Source organism: Barbatula barbatula (assembly GCF_947034865.1).
Source record: "Barbatula barbatula genome assembly, chromosome: 17".
Taxonomy (NCBI): domain Eukaryota; kingdom Metazoa; phylum Chordata; class Actinopteri; order Cypriniformes; family Nemacheilidae; genus Barbatula; species Barbatula barbatula.
In genome coordinates, this window is record NC_136780.1 from 20709451 (window position 1) to 20729950 (window position 20500).

Consider the following 20500-nt stretch of genomic DNA (forward strand, 5'->3'; position numbering starts at 1 on the left):
CCGGACTGTTTACACACACACAGCATCATTTGCACTCTATACTGCTCACTTGCACACCAGGAATATTTAACTGAATGCTCATTTGCACTAATGGACCACTTCCATAACTGCACTAACCTATCTACTGCACTGTAATTCTATTAACTGCATCCACTCATCTATTGCACTGTAACTTCAATAACTGCATTAACTAATCTACTGCACGGTAACTATTAACTGCATCTACTCATCTATTGCACTGTAACTTCAATAACTGCATTAACTAATCTACAGCTCTGTAACCCATAAACTGCATATACTCATCTTCTGGACTGCAACCTTTTAACTGCATTAACTAATCTACTGCACGGTAACTCTATTAACTGCATCTACTCATCTATTGCAATGTAACTTCAATAACTGCATTAACTAATCTACAGCTCTGTAACCCATAAACTGCATATACTCATCTTCTGGACTGCAACCTATTAACTGCATTAACTCGTATACTGCACCGTAACTTTAATAACTGCATTAACTCATCCACTGCACTGTAACTTCAACAACTGCATTAACTCACCTATTGCACTGCAACTTTAATAGCCAATGTCAATAATTTATGCATACCTAAGTCACTTGCACTATTTTAGTCTAAATTATTATCTGTTCATATCCACCTGTACATTAATGTTCATAGTATATAGCCATCTGTATATATTGTTCATAGTATATACCTACTGTCATATTTTCATAGAACATTCCTACTGCAAAATATTTTTATAGTCCATGCCCACTGTATTATATTCTCTCATATCGTATTCTGTATTTATTCTAACTGTATATCCTGCACTTGCTAACTGCACTTCTGGTTAGACCTAAACTACATTTCCTTACACTGTACTTGTATATGTGTAATGACAATAAAGTTGAATCTAATCTAATCATCTAATGTGTGCGCCCATGGGTGTTTGGTCTAAACAAGAGGTGTGGTAAGGCACATTGTTGGCGCGTTGCTATTTTGAGGAACTGAAAATAGTCTGCACCATAGACCAACTCAAACCTGGTCTTAAGTCAATTGCGCAATCATTTTTATTTATTTAAAGAGCGTGTAAGTAAAAAATGCTCTGGGTGTGTTCACTTTGCTTATTACACGCAGCAGCACGCAGCAGCACTAAACATTTTTAAATATGAAACAATAAAATATTAAAATGTAAAAGATTATAAATATAATATAAAAATGCCTACATGTCATAGTAGATGTTATGCATGTATCAGAATTAGGCTACCTTTTCAATGTTCAGCCTACTTATGAAGAATCAAATTTGCTAATTATTTCAAGTTAAGTTTATTTAAATAGCGCTTTTTACCATTTTCATTGTTACAAAGCAGCTGTACAAGAAAACATATTGACCATTAGAAAAACCTATACGGTTATGCAAGTCAAAACACAGGTCAAATATCAGACAGACCTAAATTCCTATATGCAGTGTTAATAAAAAACTATAAAATTCTAGCAGCCAGGCAAACCGTGCAAAACAGTATGCAAAAGGTGGCGAGGAACCCAAAACTCCATTGGAGAAGAAAAAACAACTATTTACATTTAGTCATTTAGCAGACGCCATTTCCAGAACTTTAGATATGAAAGGTAGATTCGATATAGGAGCATCTCTTTCAATAGATTTGTAGATATAGGGTCTAGCATGCATGTTGATTTAAATGATCTAATGATTTTAGATAGAATCACAATTAACTAAGGTAGAAAATAATAGCAATTTCTCCTTGAGATGCAGTAGTTTGTTCAGCGGGTTTCACTTCTGGTTTTATAGTTAATAAAATGTATCTAATCTTTTGATTTTATTTCTATATACAGAATCAGAAGTCGCTGAAGTGAGTAAAGTTTTAGCATCAAGACTATGTGCCATATTTCTAGGCAGGAGAAAAGCACCAGCCCAAATCTTATTGTTTACTTTAGATGTAATACAAAGTGTAAACACGATTTAAGGTTTAAAAACGCTGTATTTTCCAAATATATTCCATGTTTGTATCTCCTCTTTGCTCCGCCTGATATTTTACAAAGCTCATCGCTCTGAAAAGTGAGGTGTGCTATGATTGGCCAGTTCACTAATGCCTAGTGATTGGTCGAGTACTGCACAGAAATGTAACGCCTCTTTGCCAGCGTGACTCGAGCAGGATGTAAAGGACTGTTTAAGAGTAATTGACTATAAACAAACAACCATGTACACAATACAGCGTTTTTGGGAGATAAAAACAAGCTTGCATTACAGCAGGCAATGGTAACATTATAAATACTGCGAGTGCATCGGCCCCTCTTGATCAACCAGTGTTATGCCATGTTTCGTTGCGACTCAACAAAGACAATAAACCCCGTTATTAACACCACATTTTTTGCCTCTGGTTGGAACAGAATTACTGATTATTAAGACATGTTGTCTTTTCCATGTTGCGCGTGTCTGTATTTGCAGATCGCACAAAGAAACAACAACATCAAACTCAACTGACGTTAGTCTGTAACAAAGTCTTTTACAATGAAAATATAATTACAGGCTGCAAATCTGAAGCTCCAGACAGTCTTTGGGGAGTCCCCAATCGGGGCCGGCTGCCTAAAGGAGTCACTGCCCCAGGCCGTTATTCTGACGTTGAGTTCCCTCCACAGCGTAGCTGCTTGGTGAACAGCTCCGTAGTATTATGGTACGTCTCTCCTCTGTGCTGCCCGGCTCCGGTAACCGCTAGTAGAATAGGGGTGTCCGCTTTGTGGTGCCCGGGGCGGGTACATTTACATTTAGCAGAAACTTTTATCCAAAGCGACTTACACAGAGTTCAGGGAGCAATAAGCAGAGAGAGGAGAGAAGAGGGTTAGTGTTTCTCATTTGTCTGTCACCACTTAAGAGTGCAAGCAGACAGACAAACTATGCTTCTTTGCAGTAAGAGTCCATTTCTGCCTAAATTCCACCTGTGACTTGATTACTGCTAAAAGAAGAGCCAAGGAGGTCCTCAAGGGCATGCTTCTTAAGAGGAGGCACAAAGCTTGCGCTGCTGTCGTCCAGATCTGCTGGATGTGGGCTCCTGGGCAGCACATCTTGGTCCTGGTTCATAAATGATAAAAATACATTATATTAGCATTTTTGTTAATTTTATTGTATTTCTCTCAATTTTCTCTGGCACAGCTTTAACATTTTTTACCTGTTGTTGCATCTGTGATGCTCTGAACTTTATTCTTTTAAAGACGCTCTCTCTCTCTCCACTGCCTAGATGTTGCAAGGTCCGAAAGCGTGGATCCAAAGCACTGCTCTCCTGCATGAACGTTTCATCCTCTCCTTGGTATCTGTCAGCAAGATCCTTCAGAATGGCTGCCTTCATCTGAGCAATGGCATTTGAGTTGTGATTATCTTTGGCCATGCTGTCTTGAATCATTTGTTTTAGTAGTGAAATGAGAGATATTGTTGGTTGCGACTCATCACAGAGAACAGTTGTGGCCTTTTTTATTGGTAAAAGAATCTTCACAAGATCCTCTGCATTTGCAATGTCAGATGTGTCCAAAATGTCAATTTCACGTGACTTGTGTCTCAGTTCATCACTCAGTAGGGCTGCAGCAACAGCTTGTTGTTTTTCAAGGTAGCGCTCCACCATGTCCAGAGAGCTATTCCATCTTGTCACTACATCAATAATGAGTTTATGTACAGGAAGATTGAGTAGTTTTTGTTTGGTGGTCAACAGGGCTGTGGCTGTAGAACTGCGGTCAAAAAAACTTTCAACACGTCTGACTCTACCGAGGAGGCGGCTCACTGCATTGACCTTTGGACCTGCTTGGGAGGCCAGGTTTAGTGTGTGCGCAAAGCACCGTATGTGAGGGGACAGTTCGGCTTCCTTTACTGCTACTCGCATGTTGCTTGCGTTGTCAGTAACAACAGCGATCCTTATTCATGGCAGGTTACCTTAGAAAATGAAAAGTGTGTTCATAACACAAATCTCTTACACTAGAAGATAAGAAATTCTACTTTTATCATTACACGATCCCTGCCTTCTCAATTCGCCTTCTATGTACTAAGCTATTAAAGTATGTATTCATTGTGATTGTTAAGTATGATATTTTGAGTGATCAAGAGAGATTGGACATACTTAATCTCATTTTGGCTACTATTTAGTAGAGGAGAGTGGGGTAAAGTGAGACATCGGGTAATGTGAGACACCCCCTGTATCTAGGCAACGGAACACATTTGTTGTCATGTGACCATTATGTTTTTAAGCCCCTCAAAAATCCCCTTGGCCATGAAGGAGAGGACCTCATGCTGCTGTGGTAAGCATAATTTTTTCACAAAAATATCTTTTTTGCTTGTAAAAGTAAATTTTCTTGCTGTCAACTTAATCAACTGTTGTGCCAAAGCAAATTGATTCAGGTAGAAAAACATATATCACACATGTTGATGAACTACCAAGATATAAAACCTTGTAATGATGCTAGCTGAAGATTAGCCAGAATTTTTAAGAGAGATAGTTTTTTTCTAAAATATGGCGGTGGGGTAAAGTGAGACCAATTTTGTGGGGTAAAATCAGACATATAAACATTGCAGAACAACCATCATGCCAAGGCAATACACCAGGAAGACAACCTGGGTAAAAACACCCCTTGAGGAGATGGAGAGTGCAGCCGCTGTGGTCAAGGAAGGAAAGAAGTCTCTGAGAGCAGCTGCAAGGGATAGAAATATTGATAAGTCAAGCCACCTAAGATTCATTAAGAAAAAAGAGATGGGGGAAGTAAAATCAGTAGCCTGGGGTGCAGTAGCTGAGGCAAAGAGAATATTCACAGATGAGATGGAGAGGAGCTTGCTTGAAACAACTAGCTGAACAATTCCATGGCCTTTCTCCAGTTAAGTGCCGTCAACTGGCATTTGAATACGCAGAGAAAAATAATATCCCTATCCCTGCCAATTGGACAAAGACACAATGTGTCCCAATTGATAATGTGTCTGACGTAGAGAGCTCTGAGGATGAGAGAAGTGATCCAGGGAACACAGATCTGTCCGTGGGTGACTTTGTCATAGTTAACTTTGCAACCAAACACAGGAGCGTCTGTTACATCGGCATGGTTGAGAAAGTTTGCACAATTTCTCAGAAGAATCCAGGTAAACACGAAAGTGTGGGAGAGACCAACGTTTGCCATAAAGGAGAATGATGTGGCACATGTTCCTAAAAGTTATGTGGCGAAGAAGCTGCCTCAACCTAAAAGGCCTGGAGGAACAACACGGAGAGAGCAACTCTTCATCTTTCCCTGTAACCTTCAGGGCTGGAATGTAATGTAGACCTAGTTGTAGAGTATGACAATAGGCTGATGTTCTAATCCAGGTGGGTCTAGTCCTGTGTTCTGATCCCCAGACACTAGCTGGCTCTAAGGGTCCTCTGTTCTGACCCCCAGACTGCGTTCTAATCTAACTGGTTCTATGTTAATTAAAACATTTTGAATTATATTATGTTGTATTTGATTTTGTTCAGAGTTACTGTACTTTCAAGTGTTTAGAAAAATAATGTGCTTAATTGACCAATCCCCATGATTCTGTTACTCGTCCAACATTAGTTCTGGAATGTGTGGTTGTCAAGCTAGCTGTCAGGATTCTAACGGTTTCAACATGTGTTGTTATGGTAGTTTCAGAGTGGAAAAAGTAAGTGGATCTGTTTACCCCCAGCTGGTTCACTTTACCCCCTTGATTTTTCTGGTCTGTCTCAGTTTACCCCCTAAACTGGGTTAAAAGGAGACACAAGACCACTTTTTACAAAACAACCATATTTTCACTGCCCTTCGTCGTGAATACATTCTGATAATTTCCATTGCTAGGAAACATCCTGAATTAATGGGAAATGTGTAAATTTGACTGATATATCATTTTAACTCGTTTAGAGGGGAGCAAATGTAAAAAATGTCTCACTTTACCCCACTCTCCCCTACTGATAGTATTGGAATTGGAATGCAGGGTAAGGTTGCATATTTCAATGAAGTATAGTATTGAAAAAATAACGCTTATAGTATAAGGGATAGTTTTATATAGTTGTTTCAAGCTGCTGTTGCAGATTTCTGTATTGAGGTTTTCCCCTTTCATTAAAAATGTTGTTTGATGTTCCTCAAAACATGTTCTCTCAGTAGAATTTGCCTCTCTTCATAAATATGTACTAATATTAGCTTTTGTCTTGTACTTTATATCACTTTAAAAGTTGATACAGAGCTCATCACAAGCTCATCTTGTAGCTATGCTTTTCCAAATGTCCCACTTCAGCATGATGCACATGTAGACTGTGCCACAAACCATCGCATCAAAAAGCATGCTGCAAACATGGCATAGACCGAGGACACAGTGTGTAACTTGTCTTGTGGTTACATTACCTATTATTAATGGTAGATAATAGGAAATATACAGTGTTTCTATTGTAGCTTTTTAGGGGATTGCAGCAGAAACTACAGATCAGTTGGTTTGTGAAATTTTTTTTTTTTGCTTGACATAGTTAGTATGAAGGGATTAAAATATTAAGAAAGAAATCACACGAAGTACCATCACGACAGTCACAAGTCGACTACTGAGCGCACCAAATTCCCTGCAGCACAAATAGGCTAAGCCATGTTGCGTGATCACCTGCAGCCAATGATGGCCAATCGGGGCGTGTCATCACGAATGGAATGAGTCGGGTGTGTGTCTTGACCTCCATCGAACCCCTGAGACTGACTCACCGAACCCCTGGGGTTCGATCGAACCCAAGTTAAGAACCACTGCACTATGCACACATGCATGTAACTAATGAATGTAAACAAATAATATAATATGGTCAAAAACAATTCGAGTGCTGATAAAAAAGATATATATATTCAGTGTGTGTGAGAGTGAGCACATGTAGGTAGGTGTGCGTGTACATGTTTTTATATCCTGGTGGTGACTTAAACCTGAATACACACCAACACATGGGGACTTGTGTTACTGTGGTGAGCAAAATTGAGGTCCCCACGCTAAAGAAAAGCGTATAAATCGTACAGAACGATAATTGTTAAAAATCTAAAAGTGCAAAATGTTTTCTAAGAACATTAGGTTTAGCTGCATGGTTGGGGATAGGGAATAATAATGACTTTTGATCCACACTGAAAACAAGAGAAATTTAACTTAATTTTAATTGTTGTTTAATTATAACAGTTTTAACAATAACATTACTCATCCTCATCTTCTTCCCAGATATAAATATCTTCAAGCAGATCAGGCGAAAGAGAAGGCCACCGGAGCTGCAGGCGAAGAGGCAACTGGTTCAAGTGCATAAGTAGTCTAAAAATGAAAAACTAATGGATTAAACAATAAAGTAATTAGCACCAAACATATCGATCTGGCTGATAGTAATATCTCTAGCTGCTATGCAATCCCAAATAGGAATCATAAAGATAAGCCATCCATAGTTGTACAGTTCGTTTCACAAAAGCACAAGATTTAAAAAAGGTACCGGAGTCTACATATAACAGCCATATCAGAGACTTGGCTTGAAGATGGCAAAGTGGGTGATGTGGGTTTAGAGGGATATGAGCTGTATACCACCAATAGGAACAACAAAAAGGGTGGAGGAGTTGCTTTGTATATTACGGAGCCGTTGAAGGGACATTGGCGAAAAAAAAAACAGAAGACTTTCTCGTGCGCACTGTAGGACTACGGTATTTACTAGTCCTGCGTGTTCAAAATTTGGAAGGATGAGGGGAACAAACTGTTTTAAAAGTAATAGTTTATTCATCACATTTAAAAGTGTCTTTCCAGCTGGGGTTGCTTCTCATATACATGAGTAAAACAAACAACCTAGAGACTTCCGTGTTACAGATATTTATAATATATGTGACGTCGACTCTCTGTTCAGGCTCCTCCCCTGCCCTGGGGCGGGCGTCCTTTCCTCTGGAACCAATCACCTCGGAACACGTTAATCTGACTCAATTTCCAGCAAACTGTTGGTTTTCTGCAAAACATGATTTGAAAACAGCCTGGCCTTGCAGCAGAATGTGATTAACGACAGGAACATTCTTTCCTGTCGAAAGTTTCACGTGCTCACGCATTACAATTTCCGCCCTAAGTGTACCTTGTTTCCTGGCATCTTTTTTGGGTAAACGAAGGGGAGAGAAAGCATGGATGTACACGAATTTATCAATCTCTATATTAGGTTAGGCATTATATATAAGGACATAGTGTCTGTATTTGCATTCCGTCACGGATATGTAATAATGGAGAGACATTTGAAATGCATATTGAGGTCTAGAGGGCTGTTTCGCAGAAAGGACTACTCAAGCATTGAAGAAGCCATCCTGTTTATTAAAGATGAACTCCAAACCACAGGTGGATGCATGCAAAGCGCATAGAAAATGGGTTGCATGTTCGCTTAATTTTGAGCGTGCTAGATCCTAGTGGTGTAGAATTAAGAAAATCCTGACGTCTCCATCGGCGTTATTATTTTGCAAAAGGACCAAATTACATTTGGCACTTTGATTCTTATGATAAACTGAAGCCATATGGCATTTGTATCAATGGATGTATTGACGGCTTTTCAAGAAAGATCATTTGGCTAAATGCATACACAACAAGCAGTGACCCGAAAGTAATTGGCGGGTACTATATGGAAACAGTGGAGAATTTAGGTGGCTGCCAAATAATCGTTAGTGGCGATTTTGGAACGGAGAATGGACACGTGCGAGATTTTCAGCGTTTTCTCAGACGCAACGTTCAGCAGGAATGCAACAGCTACATGGAAGGTGCAAGCACAGCCAATCAACGAATAGAGAGCTGGTGGGGATTCCTCAGAAAAGAATGCATGGAATTTTTCATCTCCTTGTTTGTTGATCTTAAGGACAGAGGATTGTTTGACGGAGGATTTTTGGATAAAAATCTCATCCGTTTCTGTTTCTTGGGAATCATCCAGGTAAGTGTAAACCTATAATTGTTTTCTTTTAAATTAACGGTGTAGTGCGAAGCATAATTTACCTTTGTCAAACAATGTTATAGGTCTTGTGAATCCATGGTACGATTTATCCTAGTTCTGTGGCCCATGTAGCCCACTTATTTCATTCACACTTAATTAAATAATACTAGAATTGTAGCCTACTTTAACATCATTTCAGCACCTTGGGCAGCGTCTGGGTGTGGTAAATCACGTAACCTGAAAACGTTTAATGTGGCTGAACTAAATTATTAGCGTAAATAAATTCTATTTGTCACCTATATCAAACATTAACATGGTTTGTAACAGATAAGTTATAGGCTATATTCTGAGTTTGTCGCTGCCTTGTGTTAAACTCCGCCGAATACCGTTTCTCGGTGTCCTCACAGTGTGAAATCGGTGCGATGACTTTTAAAATGTGATCTTTTATGGCATTGACGTGGATTATGATTTTTATTGCAGGATGAATTGGATGCAACTGCTCGTGTGTGGGATGCACATGTAATTCGGCCTTCAAAAAACGACCGAGTGCCAAGTGGAAGACCCAATATAATGTACTTGTTCCCCGAACTCTATATAAGGCAGAACTACATGTCGCCGGTGGACACAGGAGACCTACAGCTGTGCGAGACAGAATGCATGTTTCGATCGTCTATACCATGTGACTGTGATGTCTATGACATTTGTAATACTGTCATGAGTGAGGCAAACATTGAGCTGCCAAAAGACTCTTATCAAGCTGTAGACCTATACTTAAATCTGAGGAATGAGATCTTAAACTTATTATAGCATGTGCAGCCTTAATGGATGTTTAAAGTCAAAATGCTGTTTTTATTAAGCTGTGTTCTGTCACAGAATTAACAATTATCAGTTACAAATTTTCCAGTATATCAGTTTGTATATTGGGTGTGTATAGAGATTTTTGCAACAATTTGCAGAATATGTGGTAGCAGTCTTAACATTTTTGTTTAATTATGTAATTGTGCACATGGTTTGTGAAGGTAATGCCTCTTTTACACTACTCATTTAATGGGTTCAGAACACGGCTCTTAATTTATTGAAATAGTATTCAATATGTTAAAAAACCCATATATAACAGTGTATGTAATATATATTTTTATATACCTGACATGTAACAAATTAACAAAATGTATTCAACTTTAAAGTCATTGCAATGAAAAACAAAATGACATGCAACTGGTGACTCATGTAGGGTTTACCATAAACCATTCTGTAATATAAACATTTTCTTTCAACATAAACGTATGTGACATTAGTAAACAACTATTTCCAACTGTAAACTCATTTACAGCATAGCAATTCTAAACAAAAAGTCTTTACTTTAAATTCAACAGTGTATAAATGGCAATAAGATTCTGTCTCCTGACGTTACAAATTGAAACTAGAAAATAAAACATTATTTTCATTAAAACACTTATTCTTTCAATACAAACAAGAATTACTTAATAAAATAAAAATGTGAAAAGATTATGACAAATAACAATAAAATAACAGAACAAAAATTTAATTTAACAACTTGCAGTTGCAGTTCCAGTAATTCTCAATTAAGTTGCTTCAGTTACAGTATGTCCATTGCAAAGCAACATTGTCAAACTCTGCACGAAATTCTGGGTACGAGCTGTAGGTACAGGGTAGGTCAAGAACTGAACCGCATCTATGTGCAACAGGCCTTCGTCCAAGACCGAATATTCCATTAAAAATGACTTCAATTTTGTCTTTGCACATGACTGTAGACCCTGTACAGAATCGTAAGAAGGTCTCCAGTTTTCTTTGGTCTAAATTTTTAACATAGCGTTGCAGATTATTAAGGGTTGACTGCTCTTGCTGGTTTAGGAAATCTTTTAAAGGCTTTATCATCTGTGCCACTTTCTTGTTTGTAGCTTTCTTTGACTCGGTTGTTTCCTGGATGACTGATTTTGCCTGTTGGTATTATTGAGCTGAAGCAGTCAATTATAAATTTTGGCTCTTGAAGGAAGACTTTGTGAGCCATTGTCAAAATAGCAGAACGGACATTTTCTTTTGGAGGCAAACGATATGAGCCCATACGTGAGAACAGGTCAAGTAATTCTTCTGCATCATTTTCATCCATGTTGCCTTGAATTGCTTTTTCTATAACAGATTGTTCTGAGGCAGACAAATATTTCAAAAAGGAAGACATCAAGAGCTCTTCATCCACACAGTCAACCCCATGAATACATGCTAATATAAATGCTGGAGACAACCTGACAGGGATTATCCCGTGATCAATGAAGCCTTTCAGCCAGACTCTTCCAACAGCTTTTTTTTATACTCAAACATGTGCCGTAATAGTTGCGCGACACAACGAATCGATAATGAAATTCGTTGCAAACATTTTTAATAATCAAATTTTATCGATTCGTTGTTGCAGCTCTACCTATATGTTTATGCAGGTATTGTTTATGCTTAACTTTGATGGGTAGATGTTGTTTTGTAAACAGGGTAGGCGCAATAAGCCACAGCTTCAGCCTATACCTTTTCGGTTACCATCTTTGTAATTCAATTTCTGTACATATATTTTGTCCTTTGTTTTAGTAACCGAATAAACCTTCATTCATATTAGCTCTTTTTATTTTTGGTTTAACTGGTTTCACTTTGGTTCCCTCATTTAAATAACTTGCAGCTTGGCCCAGTGCCTGTGGAACAACATCACTGTTACCTGAGGCTTCCATGAATTTGCTGGACACCACTGATGACACATCAAATTCTTGCCCCACTTTATCATCCCTGGCACTTTCAAAGAACTTCTCAAGCATGACAGCATCCAGAATATCTCCAGATGCCTGTGCCAAACTATCATCTGATTGTCCATGTTGAACAACCCCTTCAGGGTTTGGCAGAAAAGCTGCCTTGATAACACAATTTTGTTTACATGTTCTCCTTCACTGAGCAACTGCGCTACTAATATGTCAGGGTCAAACATATTTCCCTTTCCGACCTTTAACAGATTGCGCAGTATGCAATCATCAATTGCTAAGTCCCACATTTATCTGAGCTCTCCTCAAGTGTAACGTTAGCACTTATTGTAAAACACAGTGTCACAGTTGCACTAAGCTCAACAGCGTTGACAGCTTGACATTTTTGTAGATAGGATCACTTTTGGCAAAGTGTGTTAATAAAAAATATATTATTTTAACCTCTGCTGTAACAAGCTTGCCCTCTAAGACATTTGCATTTTGAACAACATGTGCCACTACACAATTAATTTCAGGCACAATGCACAGAGTGGATTGAGCCGTTGTGCTCAAGTACGTGGCACCACCAAACTGACACATTGGTTATATTGTACCTATTGTTAAGAGTAAGCATATCACTACCCCACACACACAAAGACATGCTGGCACTACTGTCAGCAACATCATATGTGCGCTTATCTTGCAACAGCATTAAAACACACTTCAATACGCACACCAAACCGTAATGCAGCAAAATAATTCCTTTATAACATGACAATCGTTTAGGCCAGCGGCTGCTTCACCTGTATCTTGCACAAAAAAAGGCACGCACGTGTCATCACAAGAAATGTGCAACAGTTGTCACCGGCATTTAAGATAATGAGAGACTGTTTCTGTTTCATATTGGTACACTACACAAAACAATAAATTGCTACAAATCTGAGTTCTATGTGAGAAATTAGATTATACATGATGTGTAAAGTCGGCTTTTACAGAACTTCTGCTAAATGTTTGATTTTGCTGATTATGCATCGTATGTATCTTCTGTAAAACTACATGTTTTAACTTATATGTTGGTTTATATGAAAAATAAAATTGTATACAGTAATATATATTCTAAATAAATAAATAAAATTTGACTGAACCCTGATTTCTCATCATAGCATATATAAACAAAGTTGAAACTTCATACATATTATGCTGTATTCTTATACTAAACATATGTGAGTGAACCATGATCACAATTTGAAGACATATTTCAGCTTGTGAGTTTATTTTGTAATGAAAACCTACATTTGTTACACTTGTGGTACAGGTACATAAATTTTTACCACGTCGTTCCTAACTTGCACACTGTTGTTGCTTGTCAACATTTAAAATAATGGAAAACCATGTGATAAAGACACAACATGTGAATCACACCTAGACACACAGTGCAAGCCCCCAACCTTTGCTGAACAACTAGAAGGACACGCACCATTCTGTGTGAAGGAACAGCGAATAGCCTGTATAGTATTGAAAACAGGTCGCAAAACTAACAACATGGGCACACACACAAATGCATTATAATATATTTAGAGGTTGGACAGGTTCAATTTCAGGTGCATTTGTACATTGTGTCAGGTACTGTGTGTTCACATAGAGCGCGAATGAGGTGTCAAAAACACGCTATACGCGAGTAGTTTGACGCTTGAACATTTTGTGTTTACTCGCTTCATTCGCGCGTGAAATTCGCGTCATTCGCGCTATTCGCGAGTGAAATTCGCTTCACGAAAATGTTTTTACAATTTACCGGATTCTCCGACCTCCTCACTCACTTTCTTCCAAGCAAGATCCTTTTTATTCCTATTTTTATGAACACGTATCATATAGCTCCGGGTGTCCACACACTGAGATGAGCTTGTCCTCCATTTTTATTTCTGCCTCTGCTCGCTACGTCGTCTACGTCACTACTGGAGCAGGCGCCTGATTGGTTAACGCGGTGCGAATTTTCGCCAAAGTTCAGATTTTTTAATTCGCGCTATTCGCGTCATTCGCGCCGCAAGCGCGTCTATCGCGTCTTTGCATTGACTTAACATGTAAATCACTCGCGCTTGACGCCTCATTCAAAAAAGCAATACATACAAATATGAATACCTCATGTTCCCCAGAATAAACGTTTGAGCAACATGGTCTCAAAGATTTTTCAAATACTATTTTACAAAAGTACCTTTGCCTCTACACATAACATCGGCATTGCTGGAATTACCATTATTACAATAGTAAAACTATATTTTAATATCTCAGGTCTTTACACTGGTTACCAGTTACTTTTAAAGTTCATTGTAAAGTGTTATTAGTTGTCTATAAATCCCTCAATGGCCTAATGATCTAAATACTTAATAGTTATGCTTACTGAATATAAACCTAACAGACTTCTCAGATCATCAGGATCAAGTCAATAAGATGTAACAAGGGTTCACTAAAAACAAGGAGATTCAATGTTAAGCCATTACGCCACTCGTAACTGGGATATGCTTCCTGAAGACATTAGATGTTCACCCTTACGGAAAAGTCACATGAGTTTCACATGTGAAATTTCACGTGTGGAAACATGTTAAAATCCCTTGTGAAATGCACATGGGAAATGTGTGTTTTTGGAACAGTTTTTGTGTGAAATCCATGTGAAACCCATGGGATCACGTGTGAAACACATGCATATTCCTATGTGAAACCCATGGGATCACGTGTGAAACACATGCATATTCCTATGTGAAACCCATGGGATCACGTGTGAAACACATGCATATTCCTATGTGAAACCCATGGGATCACGTGTGAAACACATGCATATTCCTATGTGAAACCCATGGGATCACGTGTGAAACACATGCATATTCCTATGTGAAACCCATGGGATCACGTGTGAAACACATGCATATTCCTATGTGAAACCCATGGGATCACGTGTGAAACACATGCATATTCCTATGTGAAACCCATGGGATCACGTGTGAAACCCATGGGATCACGTGTGAAACACATGCATATTCCTATGTGAAACCCATGGGATCACGTGTGAAACACATGCATATTCCTATGTGAAACCCATGGGATCACGTGTGAAACACATGCATATTCCTATGTGAAACCCATGGGATCACGTGTGAAACACATGCATATTCCTATGTGAAACCCATGGGATCACGTGTGAAACACATGCATATTCCTATGTGAAACCCATGGGATCACGTGTGAAACACATGCATATTCCTATGTGAAACCCATGGGATCACGTGTGAAACACATGCATATTCCTATGTGAAACCCATGGGATCACGTGTGAAACACATGCATATTCCTATGTGAAACCCATGGGATCACATGTGGAAACCCATGGGATCATTTTACCCATGTAAAATTCCATTATTATTCCAATAACTTAAATTAAATATTAAAGATAAACTCATAGCATACCCTTTAATCTGTACAATTATATGAAACAAAGATTATGCTCACAAATGAAGACATGTGTCTTCAAGTGGGTGCGTGTACAGTACAAAACAATGTTTCTTAAATAAACAAAATAAACAAATGTATAGGTCTGCAAGCAGAATTAGTTTAAGTTGTTTCAGAGGAAGAAGTAATGTTTGTATTTATTCATTCATCATACCATAACCTTTGACACCAAGGGCAAGCCATTATATTGTTAAGCTGTTGGTAGTATGCAAAGTGGAGGCCCCATGCTGTGATGTAGAGTGGAAAGACATCTAAACATGACACACTAAACAGCACTACCAAAGGCACAAAATTGAGATTTTATTTGAAAATATCCTTAAAAACTACTGATCATAAAATGAGCAAAAAGAACATCTGTGTACAGGTGTGTCTGTCTGTCTGTCTGTGTGTGTGCATGTAGAGGGCAAGAACATTGTGTTAAGAACAAGAAAATCCAAGTACAAGTACTGTATAGAGTGTTTGTATGTGCATTGTGTGTTTGTGCATTAGTCTTCTGCATCTCCTCCAGTAGGCTCCCTGTTTTAGGATTAAAAAAAAAATCAAAAATTAGAGCAGAATCATGTTTTTTGATTGTGCATTCCAATTAATATCAATCACACTGCAGTTGGTTAGTTTTGATTTAAGCCATAATAACTAAGAAAATACAACACAATAACAGACATCTGGGAAAACCCATCACATGTTGCAATGTTACATATTACAGGTTTTGATATCGTATGCCATCAAAATTAAGCCATTTACACTGATGATAGACCTGATGTTATATAGAATACTTTATATAAAACCTAATTTTGACAAAAGAAAACAATGGACACATTTTTTGATATTGGTGAAAACGTCCCAGCTTGACATCGGGCAGGTTTTTGTATATTGTACTATGCCAAGATGAAAGACTTTTTGACATGGTCTGTAAGAATAACCTTTAAAAAAACGTTGGGCTTAGATGCTAAAAATCATGCTAAAAGCCCTTTCAGCTTTCAATAAAATGAAGGTGCGTTCATACATTATAAAGGCAAAGAAATTTCAACTAGGAAATCAACTAGTAATGTCATGTAAAAATTCCAGCTTATTTACTTCCTCTGGTTACATCTAGAAGAAACCTTGAACAGTAAAGATACTGAAAATCAATAGATTTTTCCCCAATTCATGCAGCATTACTTTTCAAATAATATTCCATGACTTAATCGGGGTGACAAAAAACATGTATTCACCTTAAAATTTAACATGTCAACAATCACTGAATATGAATTTAATATAGATGGTTTCAGCAGCAACAACACAAAGAATAAAAAATTAAAGTCCCTCTACAGTAGAAAACCATATGTTGCCTTAAGGCCAGGGGCAATGTGCGTGTGTCTGATGAAACCAGCTATACGCAATTTTAAACTATCTTTAGACCTGCAGAGCAATTAAAGTGGGCTCACCTATTACAAGCCTAACTTTATGTTGGTCAAGGCTTGGTTTTTGTTCTCCAACAAGCCCTTTTTTTCCTGTGACGGAGCATTTGGTCATCTCTTCTAATGTGAAGACAGAGTCCATCACAGATCTGGTGAGTTTTTTGTAGCTCTCACATCTTTGGGTGTAATCCAGGGCAACAGGATTCATTTACTCTGTAACTGACTTGTTCTGCAAAGATGAAAGAAGATATTACAGTACATTTAAATATGTTCAGCTGTTTCTTTAAAAATGATTATTTCTGTTTTACAGATGACAAGGCTTATGGATTCTGAATGACACGGGGGTAAGTACTAGATGACAGCCTTTTAATTTTGGGTGAACAAAAACAACATGGTATAAAGTTTATATCATGTATATTATACCGGTTTAAGAAAATCTTCTTGGATGCTAGAAGTGGGCATGTCACGCCAGGCTCGGGCCGATGTACACACCACAGGCGAACAGGAGATATCAATAGGGATTTTATTAAAGGAGTTATCCAAGCACACAAAGCAGTCCAGAGCGTACAAAAAACCAAGGATGTTTCTTCAAAAAAAGATGTAACACAATTCATAACAGGTATCCAAGAAAGCGGGTAAACTCCGAAAACAACGGATAAATTCCTTCCAAAAACAACAGATAAATTCCACAACGGGTAAGTCCAGTAACACATAACAACATCAACACCGAACAAAGACTGAAGTGAAATTCCAAACTAAATAGTGTCCAAACAAATTAGATGACGAGCAGCAGGTGCGGGTGTAATTAGAATTCCGGGGAGTGTGATCTGTGCGGAGGGTGAGAGAGCTCTGTTGTAGGGGGCGTGGTCGGCGGAGCCGGTGTTATAGGGCACTGGGTGGCAGGGGGCACACTGAGCTGCCTGAAAAGCATCTTTTACTGCTTTAGTGATTGTCCCTGCAAGTCCTACAGAAAGCATTTTGAAAATGCAGAACAATTGACCCGAGTGACCCTAGGAGCTATGTTGTCGGGGGCTATATGCCCCTGGTAGGGTCTCCCAAGGCAAACAGGTCCTAGGCGACGGGTCAGACTAAGAGTGGTTCAAAAACCCCATATGATGTTTACAAAAACAAGGACCGTGACGTCGCCCGGTATGGCGCAACCGGGGCACCACCCTGGAGCCAGGCCCGGGGTCGGTGCTCGTATGCGAGCGCCTGGTGGCCGGGCCTTTCCCCACGGGGTCCGGCCGGGCTCAGCCCGAAGGAGCGACGTGGGGCCGCCTTCCCGTGGGCTCACCACGTGCGGGAGGGACCATAGGGGGTCGGTGCATTGTGGATCGGGCGGCAGTCGGAGGAGAGTGCCTCGACAGCCCGATCCCTGGACACGAAAGCTAGCTCTAGGGACGTGGAATGTCACCTCGCTGGCGGGGAAGGAGCCTGAGATGGTGCGGGAGGTTGAGAGGTTCCGACTAGAGATAGTCGGGATCACCTCTACGCATGGCTTGGGCTCTGGAACCACACTCCTCGAGAGAGGATGGACACTTCATCACTCTGGAGTTGCCCATGGTGAGAGGCGGCGGGCTGGTGTGGGTCTGCTTATAGCCCCCCAGCTCTCCCGCCATGTGTTGGAGTTTACCCCGGTGAACGAGAGGGTCGTTTCCCTGCGCCTACGGGTCGGGGTTAGGTCTCTCACTGTTGTTTGTGCCTACGGGCCGAACGGCAGTGCAGAGTACCCGACCTTCTTGGAGTCTCTGGGAGGGGTGCTGGAAAGTGCTCCGACTGGGGACTCGGTCGTCCTACTGGGGGACTTCAACGCCCATGTCGGCAACGACAGTGACACCTGGAGGGGCGTGATTGGGAGGAACGGCCCCCCTGATCTGAACCCGAGCGGTGTTCAGTTATTGGACTTCTGTGCTAGTCACAGTTTGTCTATAACGAACACCATGTTCAAGCATAAGGGTGTCCATCAGTGCACGTGGCACCAGGACACCCTAGGCCGCAGGTCGATGATCGACTTTGTGGTCGTTTCATCTGACCTGCGACCATATGTTTTGGACACTCGGGTTAAGAGAGGGGCGGAGCTGTCAACTGATCACCACCTGGTGGTGAGTTGGATCCGATGGCAGGAGAGGAAGCTGGACAGACTCGGCAGACCCAAACGTACTGTAAGGGTCTGCTGGGAACGCCTGGCGGAGTCTCCTGTCAGAGAGATCTTTAACTCCCACCTCCGGCAGAGCTTCAACCAGATCCCGAGGGAGGCTGGAGACATTGAGTCCGAGTGGACCATGTTTTCCGCCTCCATTGTCGAAGCGGCCACTCGGAGCTGTGGCCGTAAGGTCTCCGGTGCCTGTCGAGGCGGGAATCCCCGAACCCGGTGGTGGACACCGGAAGTAAGGGAAACCGTCAAGCTGAAGAAGGAGTCTTATCGGGCCTGGTTGGCTTGTGGGACTCCTGAGGCAGCTGACAGGTACCGGCAGGCCAAGCGGACTGCTGCCCGGGTGGTTGTGGAGGCAAAAACTCGGGCCTGGGAGGAGTTTGGTGAGGCCATGGAGAAGGACTATCGACTGGCCTCGAAGAGATTCTGGCAAACCGTCCGGCGCCTCAGGAGAGGGAAACAGTGCCCTACCAACGCTGTTTACAGTGGAGGTGGGAGGCTGTTGACCTCAACTGGGGATGTCGTCGGTCGGTGGAAGGAGTACTTCGAGGATCTCCTCAATCCCACCGTCACGTCCTCCATTGAGGAAGCAGAGGCTGAGGGCTCAGAGGTGGACTCGTCCATCACCCAAGCCGAAGTCACTGAGGTAGTCAAGAAACTCCTCAGTGGCAGGGCACCGGGGGTGGATGAGATTCGCCCTGAGTACCTCAAGTCTCTGGATGTTGTGGGGCTGTCTTGGCTGACACGCCTCTGCAGCATCGCGTGGCGGTCGGGGACAGTGCCTCTGGGATGGCAGACCGGGGTGGTGGTCCCTCTTTTTAAGAAGGGGGACCGGAGGGTGTGTTCCAACTACAGGGGGATCACACTTCTCAGCCTTCCCGGGAAAGTCTATGCCAGGGTACTGGAGAGGAGAATACGGCCGATAGTAGAACCTCGGATTCAGGAGGAACAGTGTGGTTTTCGTCCAGGCCGTGGAACACTGGACCAGCTCTACACCCTCTACAGGGTGCTGGAGGGTGCATGGGAGTTTGCTCAACCAATCCACATGTGTTTTGTGGATTTGGAGAAAGCATTCGACTGTGTCCCTCGCGGCATCCTGTGGAGGGTGCTTTGGGAGTATGGGGTCTGTGGTCCTTTGCTAAGGGCTGTCAGGTCCCTGTACGACCGAAGCAGGAGCTTGGTTCGCATTGCCGGCAGTAAGTCGGACCTGTTCCCAGTGCATGTCGGACTCCGGCAGGGCTGCCCTTTGTCACCGGTTCTGTTCGTAATTTTTATGGACAGAATTTCTAGGCGCAGCCAGGGGCCGGAGGGTGTCAGGTTTGGGGACCACACGATCTCGTCTCTGCTATTTGCGGATGATGTCGTCGTGTTGGCCCCTTCAAACCAGGACCTTCAGCATGCACTGGGACGGTTTACAGCAGAGTGTGAAGCGGCTGGAATGAAAATCAGTACCTCCAAATCCGAGGCCATGGTCCTCAGTCGGAAAAGGGTGGCTTGCCCACTTCAGGTTGGTGGAGAGTTCCTTCCTCAAGTGGAGGAGTTTAAGTATCTCGGGGTCTTGTTCACGAGTGAGGGAAGGATGGAACGGGAGATTGACAGACGGATCGGTGCAGCTTCTGCAGTAATGCGGTCGATGTACTGGTCCGTCGTGGTGAAGAAAGAGCTGAGCCGCAAGGCGAAGCTCTCAATTTACCGGTCATCTACGTTCCTACTCTCACCTATGGTCATGAGCTTTGGGTCATGACCGAAAGGACAAGATCCCGGATACAGGCGGCTGAAATGAGCTTCCTCCGCAGGGTGGCTGG